Source organism: Rana temporaria, chromosome 6, assembly GCF_905171775.1.
Source record: "Rana temporaria chromosome 6, aRanTem1.1, whole genome shotgun sequence".
Classification (NCBI taxonomy): domain Eukaryota; kingdom Metazoa; phylum Chordata; class Amphibia; order Anura; family Ranidae; genus Rana; species Rana temporaria.
Genome location: NC_053494.1, coordinates 164,688,704 through 164,706,923, shown reverse-complemented (window position 1 = coordinate 164,706,923; position 18,220 = coordinate 164,688,704). Strand labels below are relative to the sequence as shown.

Sequence of the window (18,220 nt, the reverse complement as noted above, 5' to 3'; positions counted from 1 at the left end):
ATGGGTCGACCAGGTGGGTGTACAGGGTCTTTATGGACCTTAGGTAGATAATATATGGTCGGTATCCTAGGAACCGTGGGAACTAAATATTTCTTTTCTTTCAAATTTAAAATCGCTCTTTCAAAACCACTATCAACTAGTGTTTGTAGCTCTGCTTTGAACCGGGATGTGGGATTGGCGGCCAATTTGGAATAAGTATTGGGCTCGTCCAATAATCGAAACATCTCAGTTTCATAGTCGGATTTATCGAGGATGACTATGCCACCCCCTTTATCCGCGGGACGGATAATGATGTCCTTGTTTTGACATAAGGATTTAAAACCGACACTAGACATCGGATGATTAGAGTTACGTCTATCTGGTATCTCTGCTAGATCTTTCAAGACAAGATCTTTGAAAATATTAACTGCGGCTGCGGCTGGAACAGATGGATTAAACAATGAAGGGTTCCTCAACCCTGAATGTACTGTGCCAGAGGTAGCCGCTCTAGGTTCGTTTCTAATGGGGTTAGTAATTAGGTATCTTTGTATGTTAATTTTACGGATGTATTTTTGGATGTCAATAAACGTCCCAAATTTATCTAAGCGTTTTGGAGGGGCAAATTTGAGGCCCTTATCCAAAACAGATAGTTCATCCTGTGTGAAAACTTTAGTACTCAAATTAAAAACTCCTTGTCCTTTTATGTTCGCCTTCGTTTTCCGCTTCTGAACTCTCTTACCCCCTCGGGTCCCTCTCTTTGATCGGAACCCCTTGCATTTGTGACTTGGTCCTCGTGAAAATCCCGTTCAACATAGGTATCGTGATGGACTGGGGTGAAACTGCGGTTGGACGGTTCATGATGGTCCCAGCTACGATTATAGTAGCTGTCATTACGCACCTCACCCAAAGGGGAAAACCTATTGTGAACAGGGATATTTTGGAACCCATAGTAGGGAGAGGGGTCTCTATAGGGACCTTGTCTCTCCCTATGTCTTGCGGGGGAAGGTCCATACAATCTATCGTCATAGTTATAATGAGGATAAGGTTGATGGGAGTTACCTCTAGATTGTCCTCTATTTCCTCTGTTACCTCTGGATCTACCCCTACCTCGATGGGGTTGACCAGAGACGCGAGGGGAAGAATATTGAACCCTGGGTTGGGAAGAATGTGGTTCAACCCCCCGGGACACCTGCATAGATGGAGCCCTTAAAGTACTTGTTGTACTCTGACCAGTAGAAGGGCCTACGTTCGAATTGGGAACAATACTAGAGGAAGATGCTGAGACTGGAGTTGAGTCCATGTCTGTACCAAATGATGTTGAGAAAAGTTTTTGCCAGTTGAAGACAGTATGATTTCTATAATCACCAGCATCCCTGGCATACTTTTTGTGTTTTTTTAGCTTTTGGTCTCTGTCTTCTTTTTCCAAAAAAGACTGAAGGCTGGTTGAGAGGGAGATGTACTCTAGAGATTTCTTGTGTGAAGACAATTTCTCCTTAAGTTCTTTTATCTCTTTATCAAGAGCAACCAGTCTAGTCTTCTTTTTGGAGAGTAAGACCCCTAAAAATGCTATTCCAGTATCATTAAAATACTTAAACCAGGAGTCTATTTCTGGATCTCCCTGTTGCGGTTGGACCTCCCACCTGAGACTCCTTGGTACCATTCGGTCAGTAATATACTGGTCCAAAAATACGAGGTCCCATTGGAGGTGCAACTCAGATGACATAACGTTTTTAAGTCTGGTGAACAAACCTCCTATCTTTGAGTCATTTCCTGTGACAGTGAACACCCCATCAGTGTCCACGGTACGGGAAGCTCTATACTCAAATATGTCCATATGAAAACGTGTACTCAGAGAAATAGATAGCAGCAAAAATGAAATCACAAAACAAGCAAGAAAAAATTAAAAAATAAATCTGCGCTATCAGGGTGACAAGCAGCTACATACAATCCAGTGAAACCAAGGAAAGAATTACAAACAAACTTCAAAAAAAATGCAGCGCTGGAAATAAATAGTGAGAAGACCGTGATGTCTATGTTCAACATACACAAATATGAATGTAAATAAGTGAATCCATAAAATTAAAAGTGATACCAAATATTATAGTGGAGGCACTATAGACCTTATTAAAAAAGTCAATGTCTATAAATGTATAAATCCACAAAAATAAACGTGAAAATAAGAGTCCATATACATAAACGTGGAAAGGGATGAAATCATCAATGAGAAATCGTAGTGACAAGACGCCCACGGTGATTCTAATTGGAATGTGATGATAGTGATAACGCCCGCCACCAAAGGGGAGGCTTACCGGATGCGATGGACCCAAGTGAGCTTATACCCAAAGGGTCAAATAGGCTTGTAAGCAGTACAGATGAGATGGTACAGGAACACACCAACGCAAACGGACAGCAAACAACGATAAGGTCTTCGCTTGGTATCAGGTGGAGGGGATAACCCCAGCTGGGAGATGGCTCATAAAGTTGGAAGAGCTTGCCCAAGTTATGTGGAGGAAAACGAAAGGCACATAGCGTGATACCGTAAAAACAGAAACGTTTATTATCGGTTAAAAACACTAAGGCCCCATACACACGAGAGGATTTATCCGCAGATACGGTCCAGCGGACCGTTTCCACGGATAAATCCTCTCAAAGAAATCCGCTGATTTCGATGGGATGGAGTGTACACACCATCCCATTGAAATCCGCGCGGAAATCCTCTGCCGATGACGTGTCGCGCCGTCGCCGCGATTATGACGCGGCGACGGGCGCGACGCTGTCATATAAGGAATTCCACGCATGCGTCAAATCATTACGACGCGTGCGGGGAATCCCTTTGGACGGATGGATCCGGTAAGTCTGTACAGACGAGCGGATCCATCCGTTGGAATGGATTCCAGCAGATGGATATGTTGTGCAGCACAACAAATATTCGATCTGCTGGAATCCATCCCAGAGGAGATTTCTCCGCGGAAACAGATCCGCTGGCGTGTACACACCATAGGATCTATCCGCAGAAACCCATTTGCTGGGATTTATCTGCGGATAGATTCTATCGTGTGTATGGGGCCTTACAGTTTAGTGGATAAAAAAGGACATCAATGTTTGTAAAATGCATGGCAGCAGTAGAGTCCCGACATGTTTCGCTACAACTAGCATCGTCTGGGGTGAAACCCTACTGATACCGCCATGCTTAAATTTAAAATCTGACCTCCTTGGAAACACACCCCTAGGGGATCGTCCAATGGAAATGCACTTCCGGGTCGCCTCAGTAATCTTATATTATTTGAATATGTAATAAACAAAAATATAGAATCTGTGCTGCAATGAATGTTATTATCATTTAAGAACAATTTATTATTTAGAATGCACTGACCTGATCCGTTTGTAGATTAAGACAAACAGTCCATAGTGGTCCGGTTTAATGGAATCACATTATATAATCACATGTGAATCCAGGTTGGAACTCGGGGCCAATGGGATGAATCAAGATCACTGTATAAGGGACGTGGATCAATAAAGGATTCGATCGATGTTACGAATCTGGCCGGCATTTAGGTCACGTGACCACGCTGAACGAAGGCGCATAAACAAACCGTCATTAGACGCGCCGTTCAGCTCTGATAAAGAGATAAAAGAACTTAAGGAGAAATTGTCTTCACACAAGAAATCTCTAGAGTACATCTCCCTCTCAACCAGCCTTCAGTCTTTTTTGGAAAAAGAAGACAGAGACCAAAAGCTAAAAAAACACAAAAAGTATGCCAGGGATGCTGGTGATTATAGAAATCATACTGTCTTCAACTGGCAAAAACTTTTCTCAACATCATTTGGTACAGACATGGACTCAACTCCAGTCTCAGCATCTTCCTCTAGTATTGTTCCCAATTCGAACGTAGGCCCTTCTACTGGTCAGAGTACAACAAGTACTTTAAGGGCTCCATCTATGCAGGTGTCCCGGGGGGTTGAACCACATTCTTCCCAACCCAGGGTTCAATATTCTTCCCCTCGCGTCTCTGGTCAACCCCATCGAGGTAGGGGTAGATCCAGAGGTAACAGAGGAAATAGAGGACAATCTAGAGGTAACTCCCATCAACCTTATCCTCATTATAACTATGACGATAGATTGTATGGACCTTCCCCCGCAAGACATAGGGAGAGACAAGGTCCCTATAGAGACCCCTCTCCCTACTATGGGTTCCAAAATATCCCTGTTCACAATAGGTTTTCCCCTTTGGGTGAGGTGCGTAATGACAGCTACTATAATCGTAGCTGGGACCATCATGAACCGTCCAACCGCAGTTTCACCCCAGTCCATCACGATACCTATGTTGAACGGGATTTTCACGAGGACCAAGTCACAAATGCAAGGGGTTCCGATCAAAGAGAGGGACCCGAGGGGGTAAGAGAGTTCAGAAGCGGAAAACGAAGGCGAACATAAAAGGACAAGGAGTTTTTAATTTGAGTACTAAAGTTTTCACACAGGATGAACTATCTGTTTTGGATAAGGGCCTCAAATTTGCCCCTCCAAAACGCTTAGATAAATTTGGGACGTTTATTGACATCCAAAAATACATCCGTAAAATTAACATACAAAGATACCTAATTACTAACCCCATTAGAAACGAACCTAGAGCGGCTACCTCTGGCACAGTACATTCAGGGTTGAGGAACCCTTCATTGTTTAATCCATCTGTTCCAGCCGCAGCCGCAGTTAATATTTTCAAAGATCTTGTCTTGAAAGATCTAGCAGAGATACCAGATAGACGTAACTCTAATCATCCGATGTCTAGTGTCGGTTTTAAATCCTTATGTCAAAACAAGGACATCATTATCCGTCCCGCGGATAAAGGGGGTGGCATAGTCATCCTCGATAAATCCGACTATGAAACTGAGATGTTTCGATTATTGGACGAGCCCAATACTTATTCCAAATTGGCCGCCAATCCCACATCCCGGTTCAAAGCAGAGCTACAAACACTAGTTGATAGTGGTTTTGAAAGAGCGATTTTAAATTTGAAAGAAAAGAAATATTTAGTTCCCACGGTTCCTAGGATACCGACCATATATTATCTACCTAAGGTCCATAAAGACCCTGTACACCCACCTGGTCGACCCATTTTAAGTGGGATCGACTCTGTTACTTCCAGGGTGGGTCGTTACATCGACAATTTTTTACAACCTTTGGTACAACGCACTCCCTCCTATCTTCGAGATACAAGGGCAACCATAAACAAATTGGACAGTGTTGAAATAAAGGGTAATTATATTATGGTGACAGCTGATGTAGCGTCACTTTATACGTGCATCCCTCATGATACAGGTTTTGAAGCCGTACACTATTATTTAAAGAAAGATCAGACATTAGCCCCATTCCAGACAGATTACATCATGGAATTGTTAAAATTTGCCACCAAACATAGTTATTTTTGGTTTAATGAACAATTTTATTTACAACAAAGAGGCGTAGCTATGGGGGCTAAATACGCCCCAAGCCTCGCTAATTTATTCATGGCCAAATGGGAGGAGGATGTCGTCTATGCCTATAATACCACTTCACTGGTGTTTTGGGCGAGGTATATCGATGACATCCTCCTCCTATGGGATGGCAGTTTGGAAACACTAGAAATTTTTATGAGTTATTTGAACAACAATGACAGGGGGATATCTCTTACCCATACTGCCAGCTCAAATACCATTCAATTTCTAGATTTGGAGATTAGCATTGTAAACAACCGGTTTCAGTTTAAAACTTTTTTTAAAAAAACTGACCGGAACAGCTTCATTTCAACTGATAGCTGCCATCATCCGTCATGGCTGAACTCTATACCGCGAAGTCAGTTTCTCAGGTTGAGAAGGAACTGTACAGATTTAGACACTTTCTCTACACAGGCTAATATCCTCAAGCATAGGTTCATCGATAAAGGATACGATCCTGCCAACATAGAACTGGCTTTTAAATCTTCGCTTGAAGTAGATAGAAGTTCCTTATTGGAGGTCAAACCAAAAAGAGAACAAGATGAGAGTTTCAAATGGGCATTGCTCACGTCTTTCTCCACGCAACACAAACTGGTCAAATCCATTGTTTCCAAGCATTGGAATATATTGAGAAATGACCGAGTTTTGGGATCCGTTCTACCCGAACGAGCGAAAGTTGTATTCAGGGGTGCACCATCACTTCAAAGCAAAATAGCCCCGAATATTATCAACCCCCCCATACGTCCTTCTTTCTTTTTCCAGTTAGTTGGTTACCATCCTTGTAAGAAGTGTACGGTATGTAGATATAACATCTCAGGCAGGACTAAGAACCTTGAGTTTCGTTCCACAACAACCGGGAAAGTTTACCCTATTAAACAGTTCTGTACCTGTTCAACCAAGTACGTGGTGTACCTCATTACTTGTCCGTGTGGCCAGCAATATGTTGGCCGCACTATCCGGAAATTTTCCGTAAGAGTTGCTGAGCATATAGCTCTTATTTTAGCCGGTGACATTCACCACACTGTACCCAGGCATTATAAAAAACATCATGCTCAGAACCCCACGGGCACACAATTTCTCATTATAGATCAATTTGTGTCGCCATGGAGAGGTAGCCCAAAAACTCGTGGGGTGTCTCAACTCGAAACCTTCTGGATATACGAATTGGGCACACACACACCATTGGGCCTTAATGTAGAGTGGGACATCAACTCTTTTATTAATAAATCCTAGGAAACAGACAGATGTCCCGATTTACTATTTACATACTGCTCTATAAATTTTAATATATTAGTTTCATTTGAGACATATAATTATGTTTATATAGTATGTTTCCATGAAACAACATTTATTTCTTTTCTTTCATTTACACTTGTTTTATCAGTGTTTTAGATTTTCTTGTATACATATAATAGAATGTATCGTATTAATACTAATATATTCATAGGTAGTATTTTTTAATTTTATAGCCTGCTATAGGGGTTCGTTCAGAGGAGTGTCATTTCCTGGGCCTTGCAGTTTCACACGCTCAGGCATGACATTTTTTAAAAAAAAAATTTAATTGGACATAGACCCAATGGATTGGGTAAATTTAATGTTCATTAATCTCTCCCTTTATATAAAATCCCCTTTATGCTTACACTATCTCTTTTAGGGGGCATTGGTCATGCTTTTATAAATGTGGATGTTTACTGTCATTCATAGCCAATATACATTTTTCCACTAGTGTTCTGTCCCCTTCATGTGATTCTTATTATGGAATCAAAGAGTTACTTTTATAATCTTTTTTATGTACTTAAATAAATACATACATTTTTATTCCAACACACTTTACCGTTTTAGTGACAGTTTAATTTCATGTCACCTTCACGTTTATCTCCCGTTTTATTAAAACATATATTATTTGTTCTTGTCCGGGCTGTGTGTTAATTTCCGCATCCCGGAACGCACAGTGGAGCGCAGCGCACTAGATCTATTCCAACGTGGAACGCAACGCACGTATACACGCACACGCACGTATGTATTAGGAAATAGAACCAGTGAGAACACGCCCATTACATACGTCACTCCATCGGGTTGTGCAACGTAGAACGAGTGAGCTGAACGGCGCGTCTAATGACGGTTTGTTTATGCGCCTTCGTTCAGCGTGGTCACGTGACCTAAATGCGGCCAGATTCGTAACATCGATCGAATCCTTTATTGATCCACGTCCCTTATACAGTGATCTTGATTCATCCCATTGGCCCCGAGTTCCAACCTGGATTCACATGTGATTATATAATGTGATTCCATTAAACCGGACCACTATGGACTGTTTGTCTTAATCTACAAACGGATCAGGTCAGTGCATTCTAAATAATAAATTGTTCTTAAATGATAATAACATTCATTGCAGCACAGATTCTATATTTTTGTTTATTACATATTCAAATAATATAAGATTACTGAGGCGACCCGGAAGTGCATTTCCATTGGACGATCCCCTAGGGGTGTGTTTCAAAGGAGGTCAGATTTTAAATTTAAGCATGGCGGTATCAGTAGGGTTTCACCCCAGACGATGCTAGTTGTAGCGAAACATGTCGGGACTCTACTGCTGCCATGCATTTTACAAACATTGATGTCCTTTTTTATCCACTAAACTGTAAGTGTTTTTAACCGATAATAAACGTTTCTGTTTTTACGGTATCACGCTATGTGCCTTTCGTTTTCCTCCACATAACTTGGGCAAGCTCTTCCAACTTTATGAGCCATCTCCCAGCTGGGGTTATCCCCTCCACCTGATACCAAGCGAAGACCTTATCGTTGTTTGCTGTCCGTTTGCGTTGGTGTGTTCCTGTACCATCTCATCTGTACTGCTTACAAGCCTATTTGACCCTTTGGGTATAAGCTCACTTGGGTCCATCGCATCCGGTAAGCCTCCCCTTTGGTGGCGGGCGTTATCACTATCATCACATTCCAATTAGAATCACCGTGGGCGTCTTGTCACTACGATTTCTCATTGATGATTTCATCCCTTTCCACGTTTATGTATATGGACTCTTATTTTCACGTTTATTTTTGTGGATTTATACATTTATAGACATTGACTTTTTTAATAAGGTCTATAGTGCCTCCACTATAATATTTGGTATCACTTTTAATTTTATGGATTCACTTATTTACATTCATATTTGTGTATGTTGAACATAGACATCACGGTCTTCTCACTATTTATTTCCAGCGCTGCATTTTTTTTGAAGTTTGTTTGTAATTCTTTCCTTGGTTTCACTGGATTGTATGTAGCTGCTTGTCACCCTGATAGCGCAGATTTATTTTTTAATTTTTTCTTGCTTGTTTTGTGATTTCATTTTTGCTGCTATCTATTTCTCTGAGTACACGTTTTCATATGGACATATTTGAGTATAGAGCTTCCCGTACCGTGGACACTGATGGGGTGTTCACTGTCACAGGAAATGACTCAGAGATAGGAGGTTTGTTCACCAGACTTAAAAACGTTATGTCATCTGAGTTGCACCTCCAATGGGACCTCGTATTTTTGGACCAGTATATTACTGACCGAATGGTACCAAGGAGTCTCAGGTGGGAGGTCCAACCGCAACAGGGAGATCCAGAAATAGACTCCTGGTTTAAGTATTTTAATGATACTGGAATAGCATTTTTAGGGGTCTTACTCTCCAAAAAGAAGACTAGACTGGTTGCTCTTGATAAAGAGATAAAAGAACTTAAGGAGAAATTGTCTTCACACAAGAAATCTCTAGAGTACATCTCCCTCTCAACCAGCCTTCAGTCTTTTTTGGAAAAAGAAGACAGAGACCAAAAGCTAAAAAAACACAAAAAGTATGCCAGGGATGCTGGTGATTATAGAAATCATACTGTCTTCAACTGGCAAAAACTTTTCTCAACATCATTTGGTACAGACATGGACTCAACTCCAGTCTCAGCATCTTCCTCTAGTATTGTTCCCAATTCGAACGTAGGCCCTTCTACTGGTCAGAGTACAACAAGTACTTTAAGGGCTCCATCTATGCAGGTGTCCCGGGGGGTTGAACCACATTCTTCCCAACCCAGGGTTCAATATTCTTCCCCTCGCGTCTCTGGTCAACCCCATCGAGGTAGGGGTAGATCCAGAGGTAACAGAGGAAATAGAGGACAATCTAGAGGTAACTCCCATCAACCTTATCCTCATTATAACTATGACGATAGATTGTATGGACCTTCCCCCGCAAGACATAGGGAGAGACAAGGTCCCTATAGAGACCCCTCTCCCTACTATGGGTTCCAAAATATCCCTGTTCACAATAGGTTTTCCCCTTTGGGTGAGGTGCGTAATGACAGCTACTATAATCGTAGCTGGGACCATCATGAACCGTCCAACCGCAGTTTCACCCCAGTCCATCACGATACCTATGTTGAACGGGATTTTCACGAGGACCAAGTCACAAATGCAAGGGGTTCCGATCAAAGAGAGGGACCCGAGGGGGTAAGAGAGTTCAGAAGCGGAAAACGAAGGCGAACATAAAAGGACAAGGAGTTTTTAATTTGAGTACTAAAGTTTTCACACAGGATGAACTATCTGTTTTGGATAAGGGCCTCAAATTTGCCCCTCCAAAACGCTTAGATAAATTTGGGACGTTTATTGACATCCAAAAATACATCCGTAAAATTAACATACAAAGATACCTAATTACTAACCCCATTAGAAACGAACCTAGAGCGGCTACCTCTGGCACAGTACATTCAGGGTTGAGGAACCCTTCATTGTTTAATCCATCTGTTCCAGCCGCAGCCGCAGTTAATATTTTCAAAGATCTTGTCTTGAAAGATCTAGCAGAGATACCAGATAGACGTAACTCTAATCATCCGATGTCTAGTGTCGGTTTTAAATCCTTATGTCAAAACAAGGACATCATTATCCGTCCCGCGGATAAAGGGGGTGGCATAGTCATCCTCGATAAATCCGACTATGAAACTGAGATGTTTCGATTATTGGACGAGCCCAATACTTATTCCAAATTGGCCGCCAATCCCACATCCCGGTTCAAAGCAGAGCTACAAACACTAGTTGATAGTGGTTTTGAAAGAGCGATTTTAAATTTGAAAGAAAAGAAATATTTAGTTCCCACGGTTCCTAGGATACCGACCATATATTATCTACCTAAGGTCCATAAAGACCCTGTACACCCACCTGGTCGACCCATTTTAAGTGGGATCGACTCTGTTACTTCCAGGGTGGGTCGTTACATCGACAATTTTTTACAACCTTTGGTACAACGCACTCCCTCCTATCTTCGAGATACAAGGGCAACCATAAACAAATTGGACAGTGTTGAAATAAAGGGTAATTATATTATGGTGACAGCTGATGTAGCGTCACTTTATACGTGCATCCCTCATGATACAGGTTTTGAAGCCGTACACTATTATTTAAAGAAAGATCAGACATTAGCCCCATTCCAGACAGATTACATCATGGAATTGTTAAAATTTGCCACCAAACATAGTTATTTTTGGTTTAATGAACAATTTTATTTACAACAAAGAGGCGTAGCTATGGGGGCTAAATACGCCCCAAGCCTCGCTAATTTATTCATGGCCAAATGGGAGGAGGATGTCGTCTATGCCTATAATACCACTTCACTGGTGTTTTGGGCGAGGTATATCGATGACATCCTCCTCCTATGGGATGGCAGTTTGGAAACACTAGAAATTTTTATGAGTTATTTGAACAACAATGACAGGGGGATATCTCTTACCCATACTGCCAGCTCAAATACCATTCAATTTCTAGATTTGGAGATTAGCATGGTAAACAACCTGTTTCAGTTTAAAACTTTTTTTAAAAAAACTGACCGGAACAGCTTCATTTCAACTGATAGCTGCCATCATCCGTCATGGCTGAACTCTATACCGCGAAGTCAGTTTCTCAGGTTGAGAAGGAACTGTACAGATTTAGACACTTTCTCTACACAGGCTAATATCCTCAAGCATAGGTTCATCGATAAAGGATACGATCCTGCCAACATAGAACTGGCTTTTAAATCTTCGCTTGAAGTAGATAGAAGTTCCTTATTGGAGGTCAAACCAAAAAGAGAACAAGATGAGAGTTTCAAATGGGCATTGCTCACGTCTTTCTCCACGCAACACAAACTGGTCAAATCCATTGTTTCCAAGCATTGGAATATATTGAGAAATGACCGAGTTTTGGGATCCGTTCTACCCGAACGAGCGAAAGTTGTATTCAGGGGTGCACCATCACTTCAAAGCAAAATAGCCCCGAATATTATCAACCCCCCCATACGTCCTTCTTTCTTTTTCCAGTTAGTTGGTTACCATCCTTGTAAGAAGTGTACGGTATGTAGATATAACATCTCAGGCAGGACTAAGAACCTTGAGTTTCGTTCCACAACAACCGGGAAAGTTTACCCTATTAAACAGTTCTGTACCTGTTCAACCAAGTACGTGGTGTACCTCATTACTTGTCCGTGTGGCCAGCAATATGTTGGCCGCACTATCCGGAAATTTTCCGTAAGAGTTGCTGAGCATATAGCTCTTATTTTAGCCGGTGACATTCACCACACTGTACCCAGGCATTATAAAAAACATCATGCTCAGAACCCCACGGGCACACAATTTCTCATTATAGATCAATTTGTGTCGCCATGGAGAGGTAGCCCAAAAACTCGTGGGGTGTCTCAACTCGAAACCTTCTGGATATACGAATTGGGCACACACACACCATTGGGCCTTAATGTAGAGTGGGACATCAACTCTTTTATTAATAAATCCTAGGAAACAGACAGATGTCCCGATTTACTATTTACATACTGCTCTATAAATTTTAATATATTAGTTTCATTTGAGACATATAATTATGTTTATATAGTATGTTTCCATGAAACAACATTTATTTCTTTTCTTTCATTTACACTTGTTTTATCAGTGTTTTAGATTTTCTTGTATACATATAATAGAATGTATCGTATTAATACTAATATATTCATAGGTAGTATTTTTTAATTTTATAGCCTGCTATAGGGGTTCGTTCAGAGGAGTGTCATTTCCTGGGCCTTGCAGTTTCACACGCTCAGGCATGAAATTTTTTAAAAAAAATTTTTAATTGGACATAGACCCAATGGATTGGGTAAATTTAATGTTCATTAATCTCTCCCTTTATATAAAATCCCCTTTATGCTTACACTATCTCTTTTAGGGGGCATTGGTCATGCTTTTATAAATGTGGATGTTTACTGTCATTCATAGCCAATATACATTTTTCCACTAGTGTTCTGTCCCCTTCATGTGATTCTTATTATGGAATCAAAGAGTTACTTTTATAATCTTTTTTATGTACTTAAATAAATACATACATTTTTATTCCAACACACTTTACCGTTTTAGTGACAGTTTAATTTCATGTCACCTTCACGTTTATCTCCCGTTTTATTAAAACATATATTATTTGTTCTTGTCCGGGCTGTGTGTTAATTTCCGCATCCCGGAACGCACAGTGGAGCGCAGCGCACTAGATCTATTCCAACGTGGAACGCAACGCACGTATACACGCACACGCACGTATGTATTAGGAAATAGAACCAGTGAGAACACGCCCATTACATACGTCACTCCATCGGGTTGTGCAACGTAGAACGAGTGAGCTGAACGGCGCGTCTAATGACGGTTTGTTTATGCGCCTTCGTTCAGCGTGGTCACGTGACCTAAATGCGGCCAGATTCGTAACATCGATCGAATCCTTTATTGATCCACGTCCCTTATACAGTGATCTTGATTCATCCCATTGGCCCCGAGTTCCAACCTGGATTCACATGTGATTATATAATGTGATTCCATTAAACCGGACCACTATGGACTGTTTGTCTTAATCTACAAACGGATCAGGTCAGTGCATTCTAAATAATAAATTGTTCTTAAATGATAATAACATTCATTGCAGCACAGATTCTATATTTTTGTTTATTACATATTCAAATAATATAAGATTACTGAGGCGACCCGGAAGTGCATTTCCATTGGACGATCCCCTAGGGGTGTGTTTCAAAGGAGGTCAGATTTTAAATTTAAGCATGGCGGTATCAGTAGGGTTTCACCCCAGACGATGCTAGTTGTAGCGAAACATGTCGGGACTCTACTGCTGCCATGCATTTTACAAACATTGATGTCCTTTTTTATCCACTAAACTGTAAGTGTTTTTAACCGATAATAAACGTTTCTGTTTTTACGGTATCACGCTATGTGCCTTTCGTTTTCCTCCACATAACTTGGGCAAGCTCTTCCAACTTTATGAGCCATCTCCCAGCTGGGGTTATCCCCTCCACCTGATACCAAGCGAAGACCTTATCGTTGTTTGCTGTCCGTTTGCGTTGGTGTGTTCCTGTACCATCTCATCTGTACTGCTTACAAGCCTATTTGACCCTTTGGGTATAAGCTCACTTGGGTCCATCGCATCCGGTAAGCCTCCCCTTTGGTGGCGGGCGTTATCACTATCATCACATTCCAATTAGAATCACCGTGGGCGTCTTGTCACTACGATTTCTCATTGATGATTTCATCCCTTTCCACGTTTATGTATATGGACTCTTATTTTCACGTTTATTTTTGTGGATTTATACATTTATAGACATTGACTTTTTTAATAAGGTCTATAGTGCCTCCACTATAATATTTGGTATCACTTTTAATTTTATGGATTCACTTATTTACATTCATATTTGTGTATGTTGAACATAGACATCACGGTCTTCTCACTATTTATTTCCAGCGCTGCATTTTTTTTTGAAGTTTGTTTGTAATTCTTTCCTTGGTTTCACTGGATTGTATGTAGCTGCTTGTCACCCTGATAGCGCAGATTTATTTTTTAATTTTTTCCAGCTTTTAGTTTTGGACAGAATGTGGAACCTCTGGCAGGTTTGTATTAATGTATGTCTTCCCCGCATTACCTGTCACCCCCTGTTGTCACTGTGACTAGAAGTTTGGAAAAAATCTCCAGTAAGGACACAAACATCAATAAAAGCTCTTTGATTAGTAAAGTGTGAGAAGATTAGAACCTCTGTCAGGTTTGCTCTCTGAGGTCCTATCCCTTCCCCACAGTATACAAAGTGCAAGGTTTAGTTCACTAAACATATGGCTGCCCTTTTCTTTCAAAATGCTTGAGCTACTAATATTCAAGGTGAGATTATTCCTACTCTTAGACAAACAGAGAATATTACTTACATTACACAGTTTGCCTTTTTCCTTTGGTTGCATCTAGAAAACAGGAGTTCTTGCTATACATCTTAAAATAAATATTTATTGATGTTTGGTGTCCAGAACTAGCACCCCCCTTGGAACATTCCCCCTCTATTACTTTTCTTGGCACAACCCAATTTTGGGATTTTCGTTTACTTTCACTTTCAATGATGATGCCAAATTTCCTTAACAGGGGCACAGATAGTAATGAAAACTGTAAGGTGTTATAATCTATTCTATCCAAAACTAAAAACAAAAGTTTTGACTTTAGTTACACTTTAAGATGGTTATAGACAGATCGAAATGTGTCCGGTTCAACAAGAAGCAGATGAATTTTAATCCATGTATGGGCAGTCTGGATGTACTGAATTCGTTCTATCGATCAACCTCAGTACAACTAACCTGCCGGGCTCTTTCATTCGTTCACTGCCAGCGGCTATAGCTGCCTATAGAGATCATTATATTCTGATAGCTAAGAAACCTCCTGCTGTCAGAACACAATGGCTCCATGGGAAGGATTCACTAAATGTGTTGATAGGGGAATCAATCAAGTTTCGAGCAACCAGTGGTCTCTACAAATGCCAAACAGACAATCCTTGGCCTCTAACTGTTTTACACTAGAAAAGCTATTATGTTACATTGCAAACAGTCTTTTCGACCCTCTATTCATTTTTGGAAGCACCTAGTGAACTCGCAAGATTTTTGAGTTTAGCCTGAGATTGATTATTTAAAAATTCATATAATGTACCATCATCCAGGATTTAATGGAAAGAAGGGGTACCGGAGGATAGGTTGGTGATGGCTGCTAGTGCCGTAAACCAAAGTAACTATCACCCGGAAAAGAATTTAGTATGGACTTTCTCTGTACTGATGACACAGATAGATACTGTATCTATCTGTGTCATCAGTACCGAGACAGTCCATACTTTTCCGGGTGATAGTTACTTTGGTTTACGGCACTAGCAGCCGTCACCACCCTATCCTCCGGTACCCCTTCTTTCCACCTAGTGAACTCCACTTTACCTTTCTACCAAGACACTTACAGTAACAGAGACTGTCCGCAAAAATTCACCAAAGCGTGGGCTTGAGGATCCCTCTACAGTTATACCCCCAAATATTCAATGACACCTTCAAGTGTGGTTGAGTTAACACTTGATACAACTTACCTCTCTACCTCCTTTATTTGAGGTTTCATGCAGAAGGACCAGACGGTTAATGTGTAGTGTACTATTGTGTGTATTGTAGTTTATTGCTTCAATGTCAGCCACACACCAGCTCTGTGATATACAGTAATTGGGTTTACTTTGTTTTACTGTTATTACAGGGGCATGGGCACTTGGCTTTTGTATAAGCTTTTGAAAAATCCAATAAAAAAGAAGCTTTAAATAAAACCCGTGGCTGAAGGAAAGAAAATTGCATAATGTATGGCCTGCCCTAAGCCTGGTACACACGGGCCGAATGTTGGGAGACAATAGCCGGATCAGGGAAAAAAGCCAGTGTGTATGTGTGTATGTCGACTGTATGACTGGTTTCTGTCAGATGTGCATGCTGGAGAACCAGCATCCGACCGACACCCGATAAGCGCTCTCAGCCAATGGCAGAGAGCGATGATCGAAGTGTTCTGGTGGAGGGGGGGCATCCCCCTGTCAGAACACAATAGCTCAGCGGGGGAGATTGCTAAACTAACCTTACATGGTTAGTACAGTGGCTCTGACTGGAGCTGACAATAGTGTGGCTTTAGCAATGTGAATGTTTACTTAGCTTAGTGAATGTGGGGAAGCCGGAAGGTCTTCAGTCATCCATGTGTAGAAAAAAATCCTATCCTATCATTGAGACAAGAAGTGAGAAGAAATCTTCCCCATGGCCATGGGGTCAAAGATGGTGGGAAATGCTGTCAGAAATCATAACTCTTCCTCAAAACTGAAAAATGTCTAAACATACGGTATATCAATGAAATACCTCCAAGTGTCAACAAGGAAAAACATAAAAAAAAAAAAGTAATTCTAACCAAACCAGGTTTTAGTTTTGTGCAAATGTTGAAGTAGACGCACTTTGCTTGTCGTCAGTGCTTGGGTCATGGAGAAAGTGATGCCAGTAGCAAGATCTGGCTAGTGTTGACAGCAGAAAAGCATATAAAAGAACAGTTTTTATAAAAAAAAATTAAAATAGCAGTTTTTCAAGCATTTGAAACTTTATTTTTGGAAAAAAGTGACATAAAAAATATTTGTGATCTTTGTTTAACCCAAACATCCAAACTTTGAGACGGTAAAAGAGCGGGAAAAGGTTGTCTTGATGATATAATTGATGAGGGAACACCACAGTGCATATCCTCTCCCAATTTTGATATTCTACAAGCCTTTTGCCTTTCATTGATGTGGTAAGATATTTATAGAACAAGCTCACTTTTACTAGGATTCTGGATAGGGATGAGGATCCTGATTCATTAATGATCAGGGTGGAGAAGCAGAAGATATACAAGATGACAAAAAGCTGAAGCAGAAAGCTGATTTGCTTAACTCATATGTCTCGCTGCGCAGCATTCAAAAGGTGTGTAAATCATATCACTGAGAAAGATTTTCACCGCTCCAGGTGAGCCTTGTAGATGATCAGGGGCGGTCAGATTACCAAGGTGCTGGCGATGCAAGTAGCAATAGCAATGAGAAGAGGAAGATGGACAGCCGCACTCCGCAACCACAAAACAGGACAGCCGACGTGTTTCGCACTTAACTAGTGCTTAGACTAAGCACTAGTTAAGTGTGAAACGCGTCGGCTGTTCTGTTTTGTGGTTGCGGTGACTGTACATGTTCCAGCTTGAAAATAAAGACAGCTTTCTTTTATAAAGTTTTTCCGGAGTGCGGCTGTCCATCGTCCTCTTCTCATTGCTATTAAATCCTATCACTGGCTGAACAGAATTAAATCTTTCAAAAGATAAAAGTAAATGCATATGGATTTTACCTAGATAATTTGTTGTCGGTCTGGAGTTTCACTATAACTTTTTTTTTTTTCCGCCAGATCTAACACTAGTAGCTAGATTCAGGATGGCGAGCGCATAGTTGCGGCGGCGTAGCGTATGGCATTTACACTACGCCGCCGTAAGTTAGCGAGGCAAGTACATGATTCACAAAGTACTTGCCTGCTAAGTTACGGTGGCGTAGCGTAAATCGGGCGGGCAAATTCAAATTCGGCTGAGGGGGCGTGTTTTATGTTAATGGGGCTTGACCTGACGTGATTGACGTATTTTACGAACCGCGCATGCACGGTCCGTGTACATATCCCAGTGTGCATTGCGGCAAAGTACGCCACACGGTCCTATTGATTTCGATGTGGACGTAAATGATGTAAAACCCTATTCACGGATGACTTACGCAAACAAAGTAAAATTTTCAAATTTCGACGTGGGAACGGCGGCCATACTTAACATTACTATTCCAGCTATTTGATGGAATAACTTTAGGCCTGATAATGCGTTATGTAAACGGCGTATCTGTACTGCGTTGGCCGGGCGTACGTTCGTGAATAGGCGTAT

General features: G+C 41.1%; 1 protein-coding gene across 1 annotated transcript in view; it reads right to left on the bottom strand.

Moving 5' to 3' along the window:
- LOC120944438 (dynein heavy chain 11, axonemal-like) overlaps positions 1-18,220 on the bottom strand; it is a 229,075-nt gene that overhangs the window by 179,345 nt on the left and 31,510 nt on the right. The window lies entirely within an intron of this gene.